The 19,043-nt window shown below is 33.6% G+C and overlaps 1 long non-coding RNA gene and 1 pseudogene across 2 annotated transcripts; both read right to left on the reverse strand.

The window, feature by feature from the left end:
• Positions 1-4,319: 4,319 nt before the first annotated feature.
• LOC132171369 (uncharacterized) lies at positions 4,320-9,905 on the reverse strand. 2 transcript variants are annotated; one of them, XR_009439026.2, is made up of 3 exons: positions 9,709-9,905; positions 6,735-6,819; positions 4,320-4,591 (listed from the first exon to the last, which is right to left on the reverse strand). It is a non-coding gene; the product is annotated as an uncharacterized LOC132171369 (long non-coding RNA). The 2 variants fall into 2 exon arrangements; XR_009439028.2 differs by having other exon boundaries at positions 4,320-4,602.
• Positions 9,906-11,822: 1,917 nt separating this feature from the next.
• LOC132169017 (pectinesterase pseudogene) lies at positions 11,823-17,690 on the reverse strand (annotated as a pseudogene).
• Between the last annotated feature and the right edge of the window lie 1,353 nt (positions 17,691-19,043).

The raw sequence follows: 19,043 nt of genomic DNA on the forward strand, positions 1-19,043 counted from the left end.
TGATAAATACTATAATTATATCCAACATTAATCATTCTTTTTTTTTAAGATCCAACATTAATCTAATAAGGCCGACGTGACACTAATTATTATTAGCTCTATGATTAATTCTTGTAAATAAATAAAAATTCCATATTCCTAAATAATCCCAACCTTTTTAACCTTGTGATTATATGATAATATGCATGATATTATTAGTAATGCCGTTGGAGTAGTAGAGATGCTATGAAGTGAAGGAAATTTAAACGTGTAATTTTTGGTCATAGTTTAATGCCTGCACTTGATGATGCAGGAAACTTGCTTTCATGCATGTTCATGATTTTGGAAGGATTAATGGTTCTTGATTTTCCATTTAAAGTTTTCTTTTTTTCTTTTCTGAAAGAAAAGCAAAAAAAAAAAAAAAAAAGAAGAAAAAAAAAGTAAAGAAAGGAATGGTCTCTCTCTGATTTTCCAAGTCACACGAGACATTTAGATTGCAGGAATTGTAAGAATTGCTCTGATAACGTCCTCCAAATTGCTGCCGATTCAAGAGATGAACATGTAAAACAATTTCAATTAGATCTCGTCTCCGTGTAAGAGAGGTATCATAATTTATACTTCCATTGAACTTATTATATTTCTATCATTGGTATCAGAGTCACAATTAATTGTTCTTGTGTTCATATATTTTTTTTTTTTCTTTTAACGCTATCTCTCGAGTGTATGCCCATTTTGGCCTCACATTCTGCATACGACAGCAAGGATACAACATGTGGTTAAACAGATTGAGTTCGAGTTTATACTTATTGAGTTGGCGGATCAAGTGATTTGACCCACCAACCCGTTTTTCCAACCCTAATGCATAATGCCAAAAGAAATAGACATTAAATGATAGAAGTTGTCCTACCAGTTACGGCTGTTAAATGAGTGAAGTATCTCGCGGGCAAGCTCGGGCACGGCTCGCATAAGCTCGACTCGAATATTAAATGAAGCAAGCTCGGCTCGACTCGGTTAGGCTCGTGAGCAAGCTCGTATAAGCTCGTGTGTGTGTGTATATATATATATATATATATATATATATATATATATATATATATATATATAAACTAAATAACACATAATTAATTATAAATCTCATAATTATTAAAATCTTAAAATTGCATTTATATTTAAGCGTTAGAAAATGAAAAATTATAAACCTTTTGTGATCAAAGAGATAGAGCAATCATTAAAAAGACCTCAGTTCAATTAGAGTAGACCCAAACGAAAGGAAGAAGAATCAAGCAGAAACTATTGAGGGAGATTGCGAAATACAGAAACTATTGAAGAATCAAATTTCAAATAGACCCAAACAATACTATCACTACCTGTCTGGTGAGTGAGAGTGAGAGAGTGGGAAATGAGAATTCAGGTGGAAGATACGCTATGGTTGGTGAAGGAGATTGAGAGAGAGACATTGATTTTTTTTTTTTTTTTGGTAGAGGGTATTGTCTCAATGCAATTTGAATACAACTTGTTAACTTATCAAACATTACTAAGAAAACACCAATCCCCATGTTTGCTTATCTATAAAAGGATGCATATCTTCTTTTTTTGAAACCAAGTGCTTTGCTGTATTGACTCAGGCACCAAACTTAACTAGTTAGGCTAAGCAAATGCTCATATACAAGTTGGTTTCTTAAGCCGTTTAAGAGTACTTAAAGTTTAATTTTTTTTAAAAAAAAATTAAATATAAGAGCCAGCCAGCTTGGCTCGACTTATTATAAGCTCGAGCTCGATTTTTTTTGGCTCGCTCTTGAGCTCAGCTCGAGTAAAATTTAAACGAGCCAAGCCTGAATAAAGGAAGCTCGCTCAAGCTCGGCTCGTTTACACCCCTAACCAGTGGATCTAAATAAAGCATAAAAACTTTTGTCCAACATGTATGTTAAAAGGTGTTTCTCGTTCCCAAGAGGTAGTTCAATCGGTTAGGACCACATTTAATAAAGTGGAGGTCACTAGTTTGAATTCCCCTCCCCCCTCTTGTGCGGACATGTTCGAAAAAAAAAAAAAAAAAAAAAAAGATGTTTCTCAGGGATTCAGATCCCCTCCAATTGAGGAGGGGAAAATGAAAATAGCATTTTCTCTAATCTCAGCCCTTAGATGAATCTAAGGGTCCAAAATATTTCAATATCAAAACTTAAAAACAAACTCAACCACACTGAATTATATACTAAATTTAAATTTAAATTTAAATTTTTTTTAAAAAAATAAAATCAAGAAAACACCAAGGGGTAGCTTCGTCCAGAGTCGCCCCTCTGGGGTGGCACGCCACCTGCTACCCCCTATGCCTTGGGGGTCGCCGCACGCCACCCCAAGTCTTGTGGGGGTGATTGCGCAGCCTCTCCTAGGCCCTGGGGTGGCCGCGTAGTCCACCCCCATAAGACCTAGGGGTGGCCGCGCGCCACCCCCAGAGGGGCGGCTCTGGGTGGAGCTGACCCTTGGTGTTTTCTTGATTTTATTTTTTAAAATTAATTATTTAATTTAAATTTGGTATATAATCCAATGTGGTTGGGTTTGTTTTTAAGTTTTGATATTGAAATATTTTAGACCCTTAAACTCATCTAAGAGCTGAGATTAGAGAAAATGAGATTCTCATTTTCCCCTTAGATCCGTTTCTCAGGCATTGTCCACTCTTTTTTAATGCTACTTAGCTCATGAGGTTTGTTTGGCAAGGGACGGTTACTAGAACAAAAATTGATTATGTGAGAAAAAAGTAAGAATGTTGAGAGTTAAATTTTTTGGATGAATAATAAGAAACTTTTGGCAAATGGTGCCATAGTCACTCGTTTTTTCAAGGCTCTATTGATTTATCCACATTTTACGAAAGAGGAATGCTAGGCTTACAAAATAATTTTACACAAAAAAAAAAAAAAACAAAACTAATGTGGCACAAAATGATTGAAAATTTGGATAAATTCAAATTTTGAGAAATCCAATCATATTACACCCTACATCAATTTATAAAAGTTATTCTGTAAAATTTATTTGTAAGCCTAGCATTTCCCTTTACACAAACAAAGGAAGAAGAAACGTTTATTGGAAGAAGAAGAAGAGTGTTACTCCTTTAAAGAGAAGAAGAGTCTTTAGAGCGGAGGAAAAAGAAACATCATTAGCTTGTAGCAGAATACATCAAAGCATTATCTAAAGTTTTAGAGGCTTAGCTGCAACAGATAACAGCGAGTACAATCGGCGCGTAGTCAAGAGAAGTCCAACACCAATGAGTAGAGAGAAAACAAGGGATTGAACATATTTTGAGTGGGTATTGTTGGAAATTTTTTCTTCATGCTTGAAATTTTGGTAATTGACGCCCTAAATGTTTGTAGTGTGAAAACGTGATTTTAGGTTTAAAATCACGCGTTTTCAAACAAGCAGCCCCTCGTATACTTTTAGAAATTGTGCATTTTTTTACGTTTTTAGAACTTGTGTTTTTTAAAACGCAATCTCAAACTTTTTGATTGTTGCGATTTCATTTAAAAAAACAGAGTATACATGCGAAATTGCAATCCCTAACGTGCTAACACACCCTAGACCTAGAAATTAGAATGTGAACGTTTTCTAGTTAACAATAGAAAGATTTTATCATAACAAAAGAGGGCTCATGTCACAGACTACCTTGTTGGGTTTTTTCTTATTGAGTCATATATATTCTTTTAGTTTTACACTAAATGAATATTTTCCATTTCAAATGAAATAGACAGGATTCTATATATTCCATTTATGATTGTTATTATCATCATTCGATGAATCACACAAACAAATAAATAAAAGAAACAAGTGAACATGAGATAGACATAGAATGCAAATAATTATTTCTCAAAATGATATATATATATATATATATATATATATATATATATATATATATATATATATTCTCTTGTTCCTTGAAAATTGTAGTGCTACAATAAAGTAGGCTTGATTAAACATAATAAATAACCAAATTAAAGGTGGATATAATGTCCATGGCTATTCGGGCAAGGGTGTAAACAAGATTATTCAGATCAGTTAACGTCGACGGCTTTGGTACACAGTGGCCAAATACAACAACCATTAAGCATCTCTTTGATAACTGGGTCACTTGTCTGCCCAATCAAATATACCACATGCCCAAAAGTTTCATTTGTCGGGATGCAATCAAACAGTTTGATTTCAGTACGACAATTCAGTACGACAAACATTGTGCATCTCCTTGATGATCGGATCGCTTGCTTGCCCGAGCAGATTTTTCATTTGGGCAAAAGTTTCATTGGTCCTGTTTTGCACAGCATGCAACATTATGAGGGCAAGGCCCTTCAAGTAAGTAAGAGAAGCATCCTCTCAATTTCAAATTTCAAATGAAATGGAGGGAAATCGTTGTTTTAAGAGGGCATTTTTGTCCAAAAAAAAAGTAAAATGGCAAAATTACCCTCCTAAAAACAACTTGTTCCTCTCCATTTCATTTGAAATGGAGAGTATCCACGTCCCTTCAAGTCGGCGTTGGCGCTGCCCGAGTCTGCCCTTAAAATCGACATACAAAAGACAGGGCTATAGGTCTTCGTGCATGTGTTGTCCACCAAATTTGCATGCGCCATTCCTGAGCATTGGCTGAAAATTACCAAGAGCACAAAAGCTACGGCCAGTGGAATAAAGGATTTCATCTTCACTAGTTTGATGAAAATAAACTTTTTATATTTATCTATATATACTCCTCAGGTGTAGATTATTATTATTATTATTATTTTGTTATTTTTTTTTTTTATATATGTCTGCACAAGATGGGGAAGGTGTAGATTTTGTTCCAAGAGGAATTTAAGGAACATGATTTGGCATTAAATATATCAAATTAAAATTCTTCTACAAATTTATGATTTACCTCAATATAATATGCATTCACATTAAACTCTCTCTATTTTCTTTTTTCTTCTAAAATTCACCCAATAAAAAACACTATTTAACATTCTATTTAGCCAATGTTAAATATAACTCTCATCAAATATCCTCTTCAAATATAACTCTTGGTTTTGTTAAGGTTAACCGGAATGCGGCAGTGGATGGTCATTATTAGAGATAACTTGGGAGAGCTGTTGGCAACTTTGTCAGTGTCAAATGATCACATCATTGCATCAGATATTGCAAAAGCTATAGCGGCACCAAGGGCTGCACATTTTTACAGAGAATTTGAATTTTTTATAGTGATTTTAGAAGGTGATGCTCTCCAAATAATGCAGGCTTTGAGAACAATCAGTCAAAATTGGAGCATATATGGTCACCTAATTGATGAAACTAGAGGGGTAACGCATTGCCTACTTAATTGGAGGGTCAACCATGTCGGAAGACACTTTAACGGGGCGGACCACTGTCTCGCGAAAGAAGCGTTATCATATAGAGAAGAACACATTCTTATTGAGGAAACTCCACGTTATATTTCTGCTCTTATTGATGCTGAGCGCTGTACTTGAGACGTTTTTAATATAATTTCGCTAGACTCCTTTAAAATAAATAAATAAATAAATAAAAAACCCCCTCTTCAAATGTAAACTCAATCACAAAGACGGAACCGAACATATAAAGGCCAAACACAAAGATAAAAGTCAACACTAATACATATGCAAACCAATTACCGATTTTATGTTCATGTTTTTGCCTTTTGCTTTCTAAAAAAACAGAGGGCGTAAAAAATTGAAAATGAATTTTGATGGCTTATTATAAGAGAATTATATTAAATATTTTGTGCAATTTAACATTTTATGTTATGAATGAAAAAGGTTTGCATTGAAGTTGGTCGTTGGGCAAAGAAATTAATTATGTATATCTCATCATTAAAGTTAGTTTCATGGTTGTTCGCTTCACCAATAAAGAATAATATTTAGTTAAAAACTGTTTAGAGAATTTGAAGTTTAGTTTAGTTGTTTTGAAAAATGGCTAGCTAAATCAACAAAAATAGATTTTTAGAGTTGGATGTTTTGAAAAACTCAATTTGAATGCTCTTAAATGGCGACAATTAAGCAAAAATATATAGATTTTAGAATTTGCCCACTTATTTATGTTGACTATAATTTTTCGTCATACCAAATACCGAAAACTACAAAAAATATTTTTCAGAAATTATTTAATGTAAGATAAATGTTTTGAGTTATAAATTTTTTTTACCCAGAAATGATGTGAAATTTAATCATTGATGTGATCAGTAGCATTTTTTTTTTTTTGATTAATTGGTTTTATTTTCTCCGATGAATAAGCTCCGCATTAATATTTTGATACTTATTTCTTAGTTAAAAAATTGATATCTTTAGCATTTCTCATAACGTAGTACAGACTTTGGGCATTTATTTACATTTTTATAACATTATTTATGCAAGCAAGTTTGTGTCAGAACATTTATTGTCAATAATCAATGCATTAGTAGAGCTTTGATGAGAAAATACTTTTTTTTTTTTTTTTTTGGACCGATCTGAGCTATATTAATTAAAAAAAAAAAAATCAAGATTTTTTTTTTACATGTCCACACAAGAGAATGGGAAGGAGAGATTCAAACTAGTGAACCCCGCTTCATTAGGTGTTGTCCACATTCGATTGAACTACCTTGGAGATGTTAAAAAAAATAAAAAATAAAAATCACGCGCTCACGCACACACACTAGAACACCACTAAGTTACTAACCTGACCCTGCCACTCACAGCCTGGCCAATTGTAATAAAAAAGATTAAAAGTACATATTTAAGAAACAAAAGACTTACCCTATTGTTCTTCCCTGGGGGATACCATATAGGATGTGACCATTTGCTTGAGAATCTTTCCATTGTAGCAAACATAGGTAACTTCCTGTACAACAGAAACCAAAGTATTTCAGGCCAAAACCAGCTATATTTTACAGAATGGCATTAATACATAAACCTGAAACAAAACAAAAAAAAAAAAACAAAAAAACAAAAAAAGGGCTAGATAATGCAATTAAACTAGACATAGTGTTCCAGCGACATTCAACTGCCTAGGGGTAACTTAGTGAAAGTCAGAAAAAGAATTTTCATTTTTGAAGCTTCCAAAGTGCATTGTGAAAGTACATTATACAATAACAAGCAGCTGTAAAATTGAAGATTAAAGAAGCCTAACCTATTCTAAAAGGGATTAGAATTCAAATTCTGGCCTTATCATGGATTAGGAATGGGATACATAACTTTTGTTTTTGATAAGTTGAATGGGATACATAACTCATAAACAAAGCAGATTAATTGAGCAAAAATACTGGTAATTTTTTTAACATTGGTTAATTGGTCCTTTGTTAGTTTTGCATTGTGGTTTTACTCCTTATAACTTGCAAACATAGCTAAATACTACCGATTTGATAAAGAGTTCAGCACTTGTTGTAGTCTAATTCCTAAAATATATTTGTTGCAGCATCACAACCTTTTTCATTTAAGTCACAAATTTGATAAATAGATTAATTCTAGAACGGCATTTGCAATCATATTATAGACAAGACCACAACAAAGAGTACACGAAATTCTCATCATTTCTAGCTTCATTCCACCTTCATTTGCCATTAAAGTCGGAACTAAAGGCAGATACATCTATAAATGATATATTTGTGTGAAACTAAGTTTTTTTTTTTTCATTTTGGAAAGTCACCAAGTACTTTCAATAGCAGTGGAATAGGAAATATTTTACTATTGATGGTAGTTCCCAAGGCAGATTGTAAAAGCAATTAGTGTGGCTAACTACATTTACTAATCCAAACATAATTACAACAGAGGAAAAAATAAACTGCATTTATCAAATTTAAATTTACCCATCATGAATGAACAAATCAAACAAACAAACAAAAACTTCACATTGGTTAAAATTTAAAGATATAAGCCTTGTCATACACCCAAATAAAACAAAGATATAATTATTCTCCATGTTATCAAAGGGGACCATTTGTTAGAAACAGATAACCATTTCTTTGATAAATCTAAATCTAATCGATTCATCACATCTTGATCAATTTATAAGAAACCCAGAACATTATTTCAAAATTTCTTTTTAGTAAAAATTCAACTTGAAATGGAACAACTCTCTCCATTGTTACCTTTTCCCCTTCAGCAGGGCCATCTTCTTTCTGCTAGCACCCAACCTTAGATTTCTCAAAGATAAATTTATTGGGCAACCAGAAGAAAGGTAGAGATATTACAAGAGAGATAGGCTTGTCTTGCTTGTTGCTCACAATATGGGATTTGGGTTGAAGGTACTCATAACACAGAGAGAGAGAGAGAGAGGCGAAGAACAGAAGCAGTTTTGGGGGGGCGGGGGGCAAAGTGGGAAAGTGGAGCACTTGGATGTACATACAACCTGTTGAAGGAACACAGGGCTATCATTTTCTAATTGCTCCATAGCGTATCAAGTAGTATTTGTAACGTAAATTCATATTCTACTGATTTCTTGATTACTTCATTTGTCGTCAATATACAGATCTTCTCATTAGAATCAACAGGCATGCTTCTACATTTGGACTTCGCTTGAATACAAGCTCCGGCTCATAGCATGGGAGTTTAAGGATTTACAAGCAATGGATCAGATATGTAATCTAAGTGGTTCATAATTCTTAATAAAACTTCAACTAAGCTAGACAAATAGATATTGTGAAGAGAACATGCTAGGAAATGAGACTTTAATTTGCTTTTTTGATTGGAAAGTTATCAGGAACTCAATGCCGCTCAAATTCATGATTTCACCCTCCACGCTGTTCTTATAAGAGGGAGGAGGTGTCATTTGAGCTACAATGCATTGGATTGGGACTTTTTATTTATAATTACAACAGAAAACAAAAGCTGTGAAATGAAAAGCTGCAGCAACAAAAACAAAAAACAACATAGTATAATGCTCCGTGAGGATCATCAATCAAAAGAACACCTCTAAACAGAATGAAGACAATCATGAATATAAAAACCACCCCCCAAAGTACTTATCATCTATCCTACACTGCTTGAAAAAAAAAAAAAAAAAAATCTGGTTTTCTCCTGATTTCCTGATATGTACACTACATGAACGAATAGAAGTTAACAAACACAACAACCCTAGCACTAACAGAATATGATGCAGAAGAGTTACAATAGTACAAACACTAATCTGGAAACGTCTATCACAACCAGCTGCAACTCAATAAAGCTCTGTGCAATAATAGTTTGAATACCAATCTGGCAGTGTCCACCAAAAGACAGCCTTTCTACCATAACTCCAAAAGGCTTCCTAAAAACAAGTGTTGGTAACACCAATACATCGGAATAGCAGATGTATTCGCCTTCCTAAATAGAACCTCACATTTCTCTAATCATGGTGTTATCTCTATCTCTAGTAAAAACACACCAATCCTACGAACGCACACACACCAGATCCAACCAACCAAAAGGAGATAGATCGAACTCGTAGAAGAGAAGGAAAGAGAACCTAAACAAAACAAAACCGAACCGAACCGAACCCATATTTTCTCTCTTTTCTCATCATCCTCATAAAATGGCCTCCTCGCTAACACCAAAAGGTGTTTATCCTACGCACCCGCATGCCCCTTAACCTACGCACCTCCTACAAACCCATCTCCATCAAACCCCTTCTCAGCTCCAATTTTCACCCAGGGCGACCTCAAGAATCAATTTTTGAAAGAACAAAAGCAGTACGAAAGGAAACACCATCAAACAAATAAGCTCCGAAAATTCAAGAGAGAGAGAGAGGCATTACCAACGACTATGAAGAAGCTTTTTTGCAGTAAGAATGGATTCTGTAGTCCCTCGTCGTCTTCAAATTTCTAATCTGAGGCTCTGAGATCGGATCTTTCAATATATCCGCCCGTAGGAGAAAAGATGGAAGGGATCTATCGATTTTGTCCAGTTTGGGGCTGCAGCTCCCCAAAATAGGAAATCCACGTTGCCGTCATTCAAAACAATAATGATATGTTAACGACTTTCTTTTTCATTTTCATTTTTTTTTTTCTTTTTTTCATTAAAACCTCCTTAACTATTAACATTTTCAATCGACAAAAACTTACACAAATATACTACTCTCATACAACTTCATAATGAAAGAGTAATAATTAATCATATAATTTTTTTTTTTTTTTTTTTACCCCAATAGCTTCTATGGCTATTACAAAACAACACCTTATAAATGTCATCATTATAATCCGTATATAGATATGTAGCATAAACCAACAAATTATGTCTATGGTCACTGTCTCTTTCATCAATAACAATTTTTTTCGTAAACTTGATAACTCATCCGTCATTAGTCAATAGTTTGCTCCTAAAAAAGAATCATAAGAGAACAAAAGGCCTATCGGAAACCGTTATGTTATTCTTAAGCAAAACCTAAAATAAAAAAAAAATAAAAAAACAAATCCAAGACCTACTGCAACCAAAGCAACAATAGACCTTGTCTTATTCATAAGAAAAAATGAAAATACATAATAGAAAATAAAAAATAAAAAACACTCAACTCCCAATGACGACGTCGTTGACATCCTGGCAGAATGATGCATGAAGAACGATGATTGGAAGAAGGGGTGGCCGGTGAGCAATAGGATGGATGGACGAAATTGATAGAGAAAGTCAGATCTAATTCTAAAGAAAATATATCTAAAGAGTCATCGAATCCGATGGGATGGCGGTGTGCAGAACATGACAAGCCCATAAAGAATCTGACGGCATATCTAAGTAAAGGAGGAAAGAAGAGAGGAGAAGATAAAGGAAGAGGCGGGGGAGGAGGAGGTTTCCCCCCTCCCTTGCCGCCTAATTAATCATGTAATTAAAATAGCTTATTTTAAGATAAATCAACTGATTTTTCAATATATATATATATATATAAGAAAGTATTTTATGGTAAAATAAAAAGTTAGGAGTTAGAAATGAAATTATTTTATGCTCGAATGTTCTTTAGCTCTACAATCTAAGGCCGTAAGCATATGTTATTGTAGAATGTATGCTTAAAATCACCACGTGGTAGAGATTTTTTTTTTAATCTTTATTATATTTTTATGTTTAAAGTTACCATGTAACAGACGAAGAAAGAATCATTTCCCTAATACTAAATATGTAGGAGAGACTTTGAGCATTTATTTACAGTTTTACAACCTTATTCATGTAGGACATATGGCATTTTATAGAATAGATAGAAAGACTTTCCTCTACCTTAATTTAGAATAAAATTTTGTCGAACCTATGACAAATAATAAAAGGTTAAATTCGCTTTACACTCTTAACTATCAGGAGTTTTTATAATTTGAATGACAATATTTAAAAATTGGCAATGTACCTTTTAATGTTTCAAAAATTTTTAATTCAGACCTTCCATTCTGTCAAATTGAACGAAAATCTATGAAATTACGTAAATGCCCTTAAGGCTTTTTTTTTTTTTTTTAAAAAAAAAAAAAAAAACTCGGTCTAATTAGACGGAAATTAGTAACGGATGGTTAAATTGAAATTTTTTGAAACATTATGGGATATATTGCCAACTTTTAAACATTGGGGTTTGAATTGAAAAATTCATGAAATTTCGGGGTAAAGTGAATTTAACCATTTGAATTATATACCCATCAATGCATAAGCAATAAACTCAAAGTTTTAAAAATTTGCAATAGGGTTAAACAGTAATAAAATGATACTCTTATTCCTGGAAAATTGTGGTGCTACTCTAAAATAGGGTTAAACAATATATAATAGAGAAACTAATTAATGTTAGACATAATTTCTTCGGCTATTCGGGCAAGGGACTTAACAAGATTATTCCTATCAGTTAACGGGGACGGCCGTGGTTCGCAGCGAACAGAGGAGCTTTGAGTACTCTGAGTGAAGGCAGCTTCACAGCTGAAGACCTCCTGCACTTCTGGCAACGTCCTCCATATTTCCCTGAGAAATACGGAAAAGGACAATGTCGAACTTTTTTATGGCGTCCGGACAACTCCTAACAACACTGCTCTCATACTCGTACCCACAATTTGTCAGCATGTCCTTCACAACTGGATCGCTTGCCTGCCCGAGCAAAATCTCCACTTGCCCGTAAGTTTCATTTGTCTTGGTCTCCACAACCTGCAACATGATGCGGGCAAGGCCTTACGCGTCCGTGCTGGCGCTGCCCGGCACCGACCTTAAAGTCGACGTGCAAAAAACAGGGTTGTCGCCTTGTCGGTTTTCATGCATGTGTCGTCCACCAAATCTGCACGCACCAATATTCCTGAGGATTGGCTGAAAACCAAGAGCACAAAAGCCACAGCCAATGGAAGGGATTTCATCTTCACGATTTTGATGAAAATATACTTTTAAATTTGTTTATATGCCTAGGCTACACCACTCTATATATAGCCTTAGAATCTTAGACCACTCCAAGAAAATCAAATCATGGACTCAAAAGATGTATATTTTGTTCGGAGGAATTTAATGGGTTGGATTTGGCATTAAATATATCAAGTATTCTTATGTAAATATAATATGGGTCCATTCAATGGCAAAAATATATATAGATTTTAGAATATGTCGACTTATTCCAAAATTGGTATCCGTTTCTTACCCCATTTTAAATAAGAGAATGCTTTTTTTGCATTCTCCCCACTATCTCCTTTTTTTTATTTTTTGAAAAAATCAAAATGATGAAGTGAAGATGGTGGGAGAGATGTCTCTAAAAGGTAGCTCAATCAAGTAGGACTAAGCCTAATAAAGCGGAGATTATTAGTTCGAATCATTATCTCCCTCTTGTGCATATATGTTAAAAAAAAAGAAAAAAAAAAAGATGGTGGGTGAGATGAAGTGAAGTGTTCCTCTTTTAAATATTCAGATCGTCTCTCTATATATAAATTATCAATATTATAATTTTATTCAATATTAATCTAAAAAGGTTAACTGACACACTCAAATATCCTTTGAATTGATTATTGTTAAATAATATTAAAAGAAAAACCGCTACTCCAGAGTTTAATGCCTGCATTTGATGATACAGGAAACTTGCTTTCATGCATGTTCATTTTGGAAGAATTAGAATCTTCTAGAGTTATCGGGATGAATCCAGAGTGGAGTTCTTCAAATAATATTAATTAGCTATTAATTGTAGGTAATGGTTCATGATTTTCCATTTCTTAGTTTTATTTAGGAGAGATAAAAGCAACAAAAAAGGAACGGAAATTCTAATACGTACTTTAGGATGCTTTTTATTGGAAAATATAATAATTATGACTGGTCGCCCATCATTTACGTTGGAGACTTGGAGTAACGTGTGGAATGTTCCTCCCCAATTTCAGCGTTCCATTTAAGTTGGTCCATTACTCTTATTAGCCATGCAGTTGTTTGCATAGGCTGCGAAATGAGGATTGAGATCCTCTCCAATTATTTAAAATTGAAGAATCTCATGTTTCGTGCCCTTTATTTTAAATTCAATGGTTTGTAAAATCTCAGTAAAACAAAAGCCAACTTAAAATCTAAATTTTAATGTCTAGGTTATACAAAAACAACTGGTATTTTATAAACTATTGGATTTAAAATGAAGGGTCACAATTTCATAACATGAGAATTTATAATTTTGAGTAATTGGAGGAGATCTCAATCCGCAGAATGATTATTCATTACAAAAATGGAAAGAATGTAAAATGGAATATATAGTATCGAAATGGTCATTCTCATGGCCAATAAAAGAATGACTATTCTTTAAATTGGAAATTGGAATAGTTATTCAAGTGTTAGAGTATAGATAAATATTAGGAGTACTAACTCTTTTTTCAACGTACTCTCTTTACCACCAACAGAGAAAAAGAGAAAGATTCCAAAGTTATTGGAAATCGTCCCTAAACTTTCACCCAACGTTGGCAAAAGGATTTTAGGAAATCAAAAGTTTGTAATTTTTCCTCAGATTAGTGATCGAGTATTGTTGGGTTTGTTGTGGGATATTGATTATAGTGGTAAAATATTGAACTTTTTGATAATTGGTTTCTTTGTATGATTTTTAATAAGTTTGAGCATTCTATCTGTTTGATGAAATGTCGAATTGGGCACGGGTTCTTTAAGTTTACATTAATTATATTAGTTTTAGACATTTTGTGTGTTTGTTGGTTATTTTTTTTTAGCTCAAACCTCGACTTTGAACTGCATCCATTACAAGTGGAATTTGTATGCGCGCGTATATGTAGTCTTGGGCTTAAGTTTTGGCATCTATCATGGCCACTCATATTTTCTAATATAATTTTACTTAGAATTTACAAATCGTTGAAGTTTATTTCTTTGCTATTTGTCTGCAAATGCTGTTAGGATAATTCATTGATGACAATCCTCATGTTAGTATGAGGTGTTGTACTTACTGATATGTTGTACATTATCACTTTTGGTTTCACTTACTTGATTTCGGTTGCACAGATGGAGGCTAGTCTTGCTGAAGAGCTTTACTCAGAAAGTTTGAAGTTATCTTCTGGTTTGAATCCTAAAAGATTTATGAAATAATATTTTTCAGGGAAAATCAGATATCCTAGTTTAACATATACTATAATACAACATAAGAAACTTTATTCAACTATCTACATCCTTATTACATCTAACTTCTATATTAGAGTTGGAGTTAGTTTTGACTTTGGAGTTGAAGTTTAATGACTGCCATATAGACTTCTGCATTGATAAACTTGATCTTCAATACACCCCTTCAAATTCAATGGTAAAGAACAAACGTTGAGAAGAATGATGAATCATGGTCTCAAATAAAGAAGAGAGAATCACACTTAAGTGGGCATGCGCAGTTGTGCTCCATGTTAGAGTTTTAAGAGAGAGAGAGAGGCTGCTTTTGGGACGCTAGTCCTTTAGCGAGCATAGCTTGAAGTGGAACATCGATTGCTATGATGGTAACTTGAACTTCGTGTTCATTTGATCTACTTTTTTTTTTTTTGTTCTTACAATTGCCTGAGGAGAATTCTCATCCATACTATCTCATATTCTTATTAGGTATTTGAATTGAGCCTTCGAGTCCATCAAGCATAATGTCTTGTGGATTTTTGCTAACCTTTTCTATTGCAAGTGCAACTTCGATTCAAATTTCAGGTAAATGCTCTTTTTTTTTTTTTTTTTTTAATCCTTCTATTCTTCTTGACATTGGTCGCTGAGGGAACTTATGACACGAAAGGAATAACTATCTTGGTTTTGGTAGCTCACCATAGAAGTACAAATTTTAAATGTACTTAGATCCAATTGTTTAGATTGAAAAGTTTTTCAGGTCCTTTCATTTTCTGTCTTAGATTTCTTGCTTTTTTTTCTTTTTTTTTTTTCCTTAAATCCACTAGCGTTAGATTGATTCTTCAAAAATGTAGGAAAAAGAATTATATATTTTTTGACTTTTTTTTTTTTTTTTTTTCATCTTCTGTAACAGATAAAATAACTCCAGATGGAATTTTTAAACAATCCTTGGGTTGCCAGACCCCATCGCTCTTTGCTCGGGAGAGTTTTTGTCTTTTCGTGAAAGACTCAATTACTGAAGTCTCTTTTCTTCTCTTCAGCTTCTTCCTCAAAAAGCGGAAGCAGAAATTTAATTTTAACTGACTAGTGAAAACAAGAGCACATGTAAAGAGTCATGGAGAGAAGAAAAGGGTGCAAAATCAAATTTAATGCCCATGTGATGTATGGTAGTGCTAGTGTATACATGTTTTCTCAATTGGCAAATCCATTTAGAATCTCTCATTTCCATTCTCATATCACATGACTACTTTTTCTCTTTCATTGATTTCTCCTACCTAAATTCTACTTTGCACAAATGATATATAATATCATGTAATCCTTGCTTTCTCCTTTATTCCTTGATCTTTGTGGCAATTTTATGCCACTCAGTAATTTACTAGTAAAAAATGAAAATGAAATTTTGATTGGTTAGAATGTGGTATGCTTGAAATTCCTATATTATAATGTACTAGTAACTGCAAGTTGGAATGCTCAATAGGTGTAGTGGTGGATGAATTTTTTTTTTTTTTTTTCTTATGGAAAATAAACAAACTAATTGCTTGTGCTGCCTGCTTAAACTAGTTTTCTTAATAAACAAGAAAAGTTTCAGTTCTGTTTTAGGTGGATGATCGAGAACTGTACCTAGGACTTGTTACTGTGCAGAGTGGATGCAATTAACAACCAGAGTAGTAAAGTGGATGAATCATGCATCTTACTTTTTGGGACAATCACATGGTTTTTTCTTACGACATAGAATCATATAACTAGCATTAATATGTTGTATCATATCTTGCATATAATTGCAGATATTCGTTGGTTGTATTAAATATCTTTAGAAACTGTGAACATTGCAACAAACTACTGAAAGTTTGGACCAGTGCTATTAAATTGAGAACATTATGAAAATGCTGGAAATTAGTACCATCACTAGATTAGTCTTTTTTGCGAGATCCTGGCTTGCAAGACTGGTAATAAATAGTGGCATTTCGATCAAATCAGGTTCATATGGAACTTCTGTAGATGGAATCCATGCATCACCACTGATAAATGCTCGCACGGTAAACGGAATAGCCTCCATAGGGCTAGAAATAACCCTGTAACCTTGCCAATTGACTCTATCATTTGTGTCTGCACCAGGCCCTCGATTGTTGTACTCCTCATAATATATTGTGTTTGATCTTGTTGAATTGCCTTTCCATTCCAACCAGCCTTGTACTTCAATAAGAACATCAAGGAAGCTCTCCATAATTACTGTCCTTGAGTAGTCTTTCCATGGCCGACCCAAGTATGTTTTGACTGGATATGTTGAAGCAAGGAGATCAGGCGCTGCAGTTAATGTGCAGTTGTGAATTACAAACCCACCAATGCCAAAAGCACTTTCTCTTCCTTCAGCTGTTATAGTGTTCGACTGCCCAGGAAATGGCTTGCGGGCAAGGATTTTACAATTTTGAAATATGACTCTTGCATCTCCAAATATGAAATCTATAGTACCGTAGATTTCACATTCTCTGAAAAACTGGATGTCTTTTTTGGCATAAAGCGTGTCTTGAAGTCCAATGAACCTGCATCTGTAATAGGCTGAGTAGTTGGATGCACTTAGTAATGCTACTGCTTGCTCGTTTTTGTTTTCTGCTCCAGCCGTATTTTCGAAACTTATAAATTTTGCAACAAAACCATTAGCATGTATCCCTAATAATAAAAATAAAATATAAAGAATCTTTTGTAAGTAAACTCTGATTGAACAATGTTCAGACATCAAAATTAATTGTTCATTTTGTACCTCAAATTTGATGAATAAGCATCATTCTCTAAAATTGATATTCTCATGCAAACATGTGGCATGTGGTGTGTATACTAATTTATCTTATGCCATATGATTTCTATTGTCCATAACAGTTTTTTTTCTTTTATGTATGCTATTATGTCATTTGGGAATATATTCAACTTACCTACTGTTGCTGTGCCGTATGTTGAGTTTACTTCACTAGAGCTCTTTCTCTTTCTCCACGTAATTAGCGTGCTATCCATTCCATCACCAATTAATGTCAAGTTTGTCTTCTTTGCACCAATAATGATGTTCTCGTTATAGGTTCCGGCTCTAATCTTTATGCGGTATCGACGGAAACTGCAGTTGGGAGCAGCAAATATGGCATCGGTTATTGTGGTGAAATCCCCCGATCCATCTTGTGCTACAACCATATCAAACTCTGGCATTTTGTCACCATGGGCTGCCCACATCATGATTGCAACTAAGATACCGAGAGCAATCATCTTTTGTAGAGCACGTGACGTAGCGGAAGACGTCTTCGTAGAAGAGAAATATTTGTAGAGAACAATTCAATTGATTAGTTTTACACAATAAACTAGTTTATTTATAGAAGAGAAAATACTTGTAGAAAAAGTAAACCTAATCCTAATAAGGAAAGGAAAATAATTAAAGCAAATTTAATCCTATTAAAGAAAAAAAATAAAGTATTAATAAAATAAAATAAAATCCTAATAATTTTTCTATATTTTCTTTAATTTTGTTTTTGCCATCTTCTGAGTTATTTCCCATGTAGCATGATAAGAACAACAATCATATACAAAGGCAATGCAAGGAAACTTAATTTGTGGACTAGAACTGTTAGGATTATATATAGAAGTAGTGATATTACAAAATTATAATTCAATTTTCAATGGATCTTCAAAATAATAATTGTACTTCCAACCGTTAATAGTGTTTAGTGTTAGAGAATGGGACTCGCTGATGAGGTCACCACTATCGACAAAAAAAAAAAAAAAAAATTAAAAAAGATAAATTAAAAAGGACATGCCATTGACCCAACATCAAAAAAAAAATAAAAAAATTAATAATAAAAAAATAAAATAAAATTGGGGCAATGCTATTAACCCTACATATATAACAAAAAAAAGTGATTTATCAAAAATCCATCTCCGATAATATGTCATTGTTTCTTTTATATTAATTATTGGTGAATTTTTTATTTTTATTTTAAAAATTTAAGCTATTAATAAATTATATATAAAAAAAAAAATCACATGAAAAATGACTTTTATACCCTTATAAATGTTATAGAATTTCAAATTTACCCAACATTTCAAATTAAAATTATTTTGAAAAAATTAAAGTAATTAGCAGCGACCCAATGTCGTCGCTAATGTGCCATCATCAGCGGCGACTCCGGCAGTCGGCGCTAATGAGGCGTCAAATAGCGGACTATGGGGTCTCCGTCGTAAGTAGTTGTCCGGACGCTATCCGAAAGTTTGATATGGATATGTTCCGCATTGCTCAAGGGAATATGGAGGACGTAGCCGATGGTGCAAAGTCTTGCGAAGAGCTCTTCAGTTATGCAGACATCGGATATGTTCCCGGAAAAACCTTTTGCCAGCCACGGCCATCGCCGTTAACGGATAGGAATCATTCTTGTTCATGCCCTTGCCTGAATTGCCCAAGACATTATAGCTACCTTTAGTTCGATTTTTTTTTTTTTTTTAACAACTTTCAAGGATTAAGAGAACATCTTCTATTTATTACTTGAAATGGAAAGGGGACCATATTGATTTTATTATTCTCCCGCCAACTTATTATCCATGATTGCGTACGTGAATAAAATATGAAAA

This window comes from Corylus avellana, chromosome 1 (genome assembly GCF_965113065.1).
Source record: "Corylus avellana chromosome 1, dhCorAvel1.hap1.2, whole genome shotgun sequence".
NCBI lineage: Eukaryota > Viridiplantae > Streptophyta > Magnoliopsida > Fagales > Betulaceae > Corylus > Corylus avellana.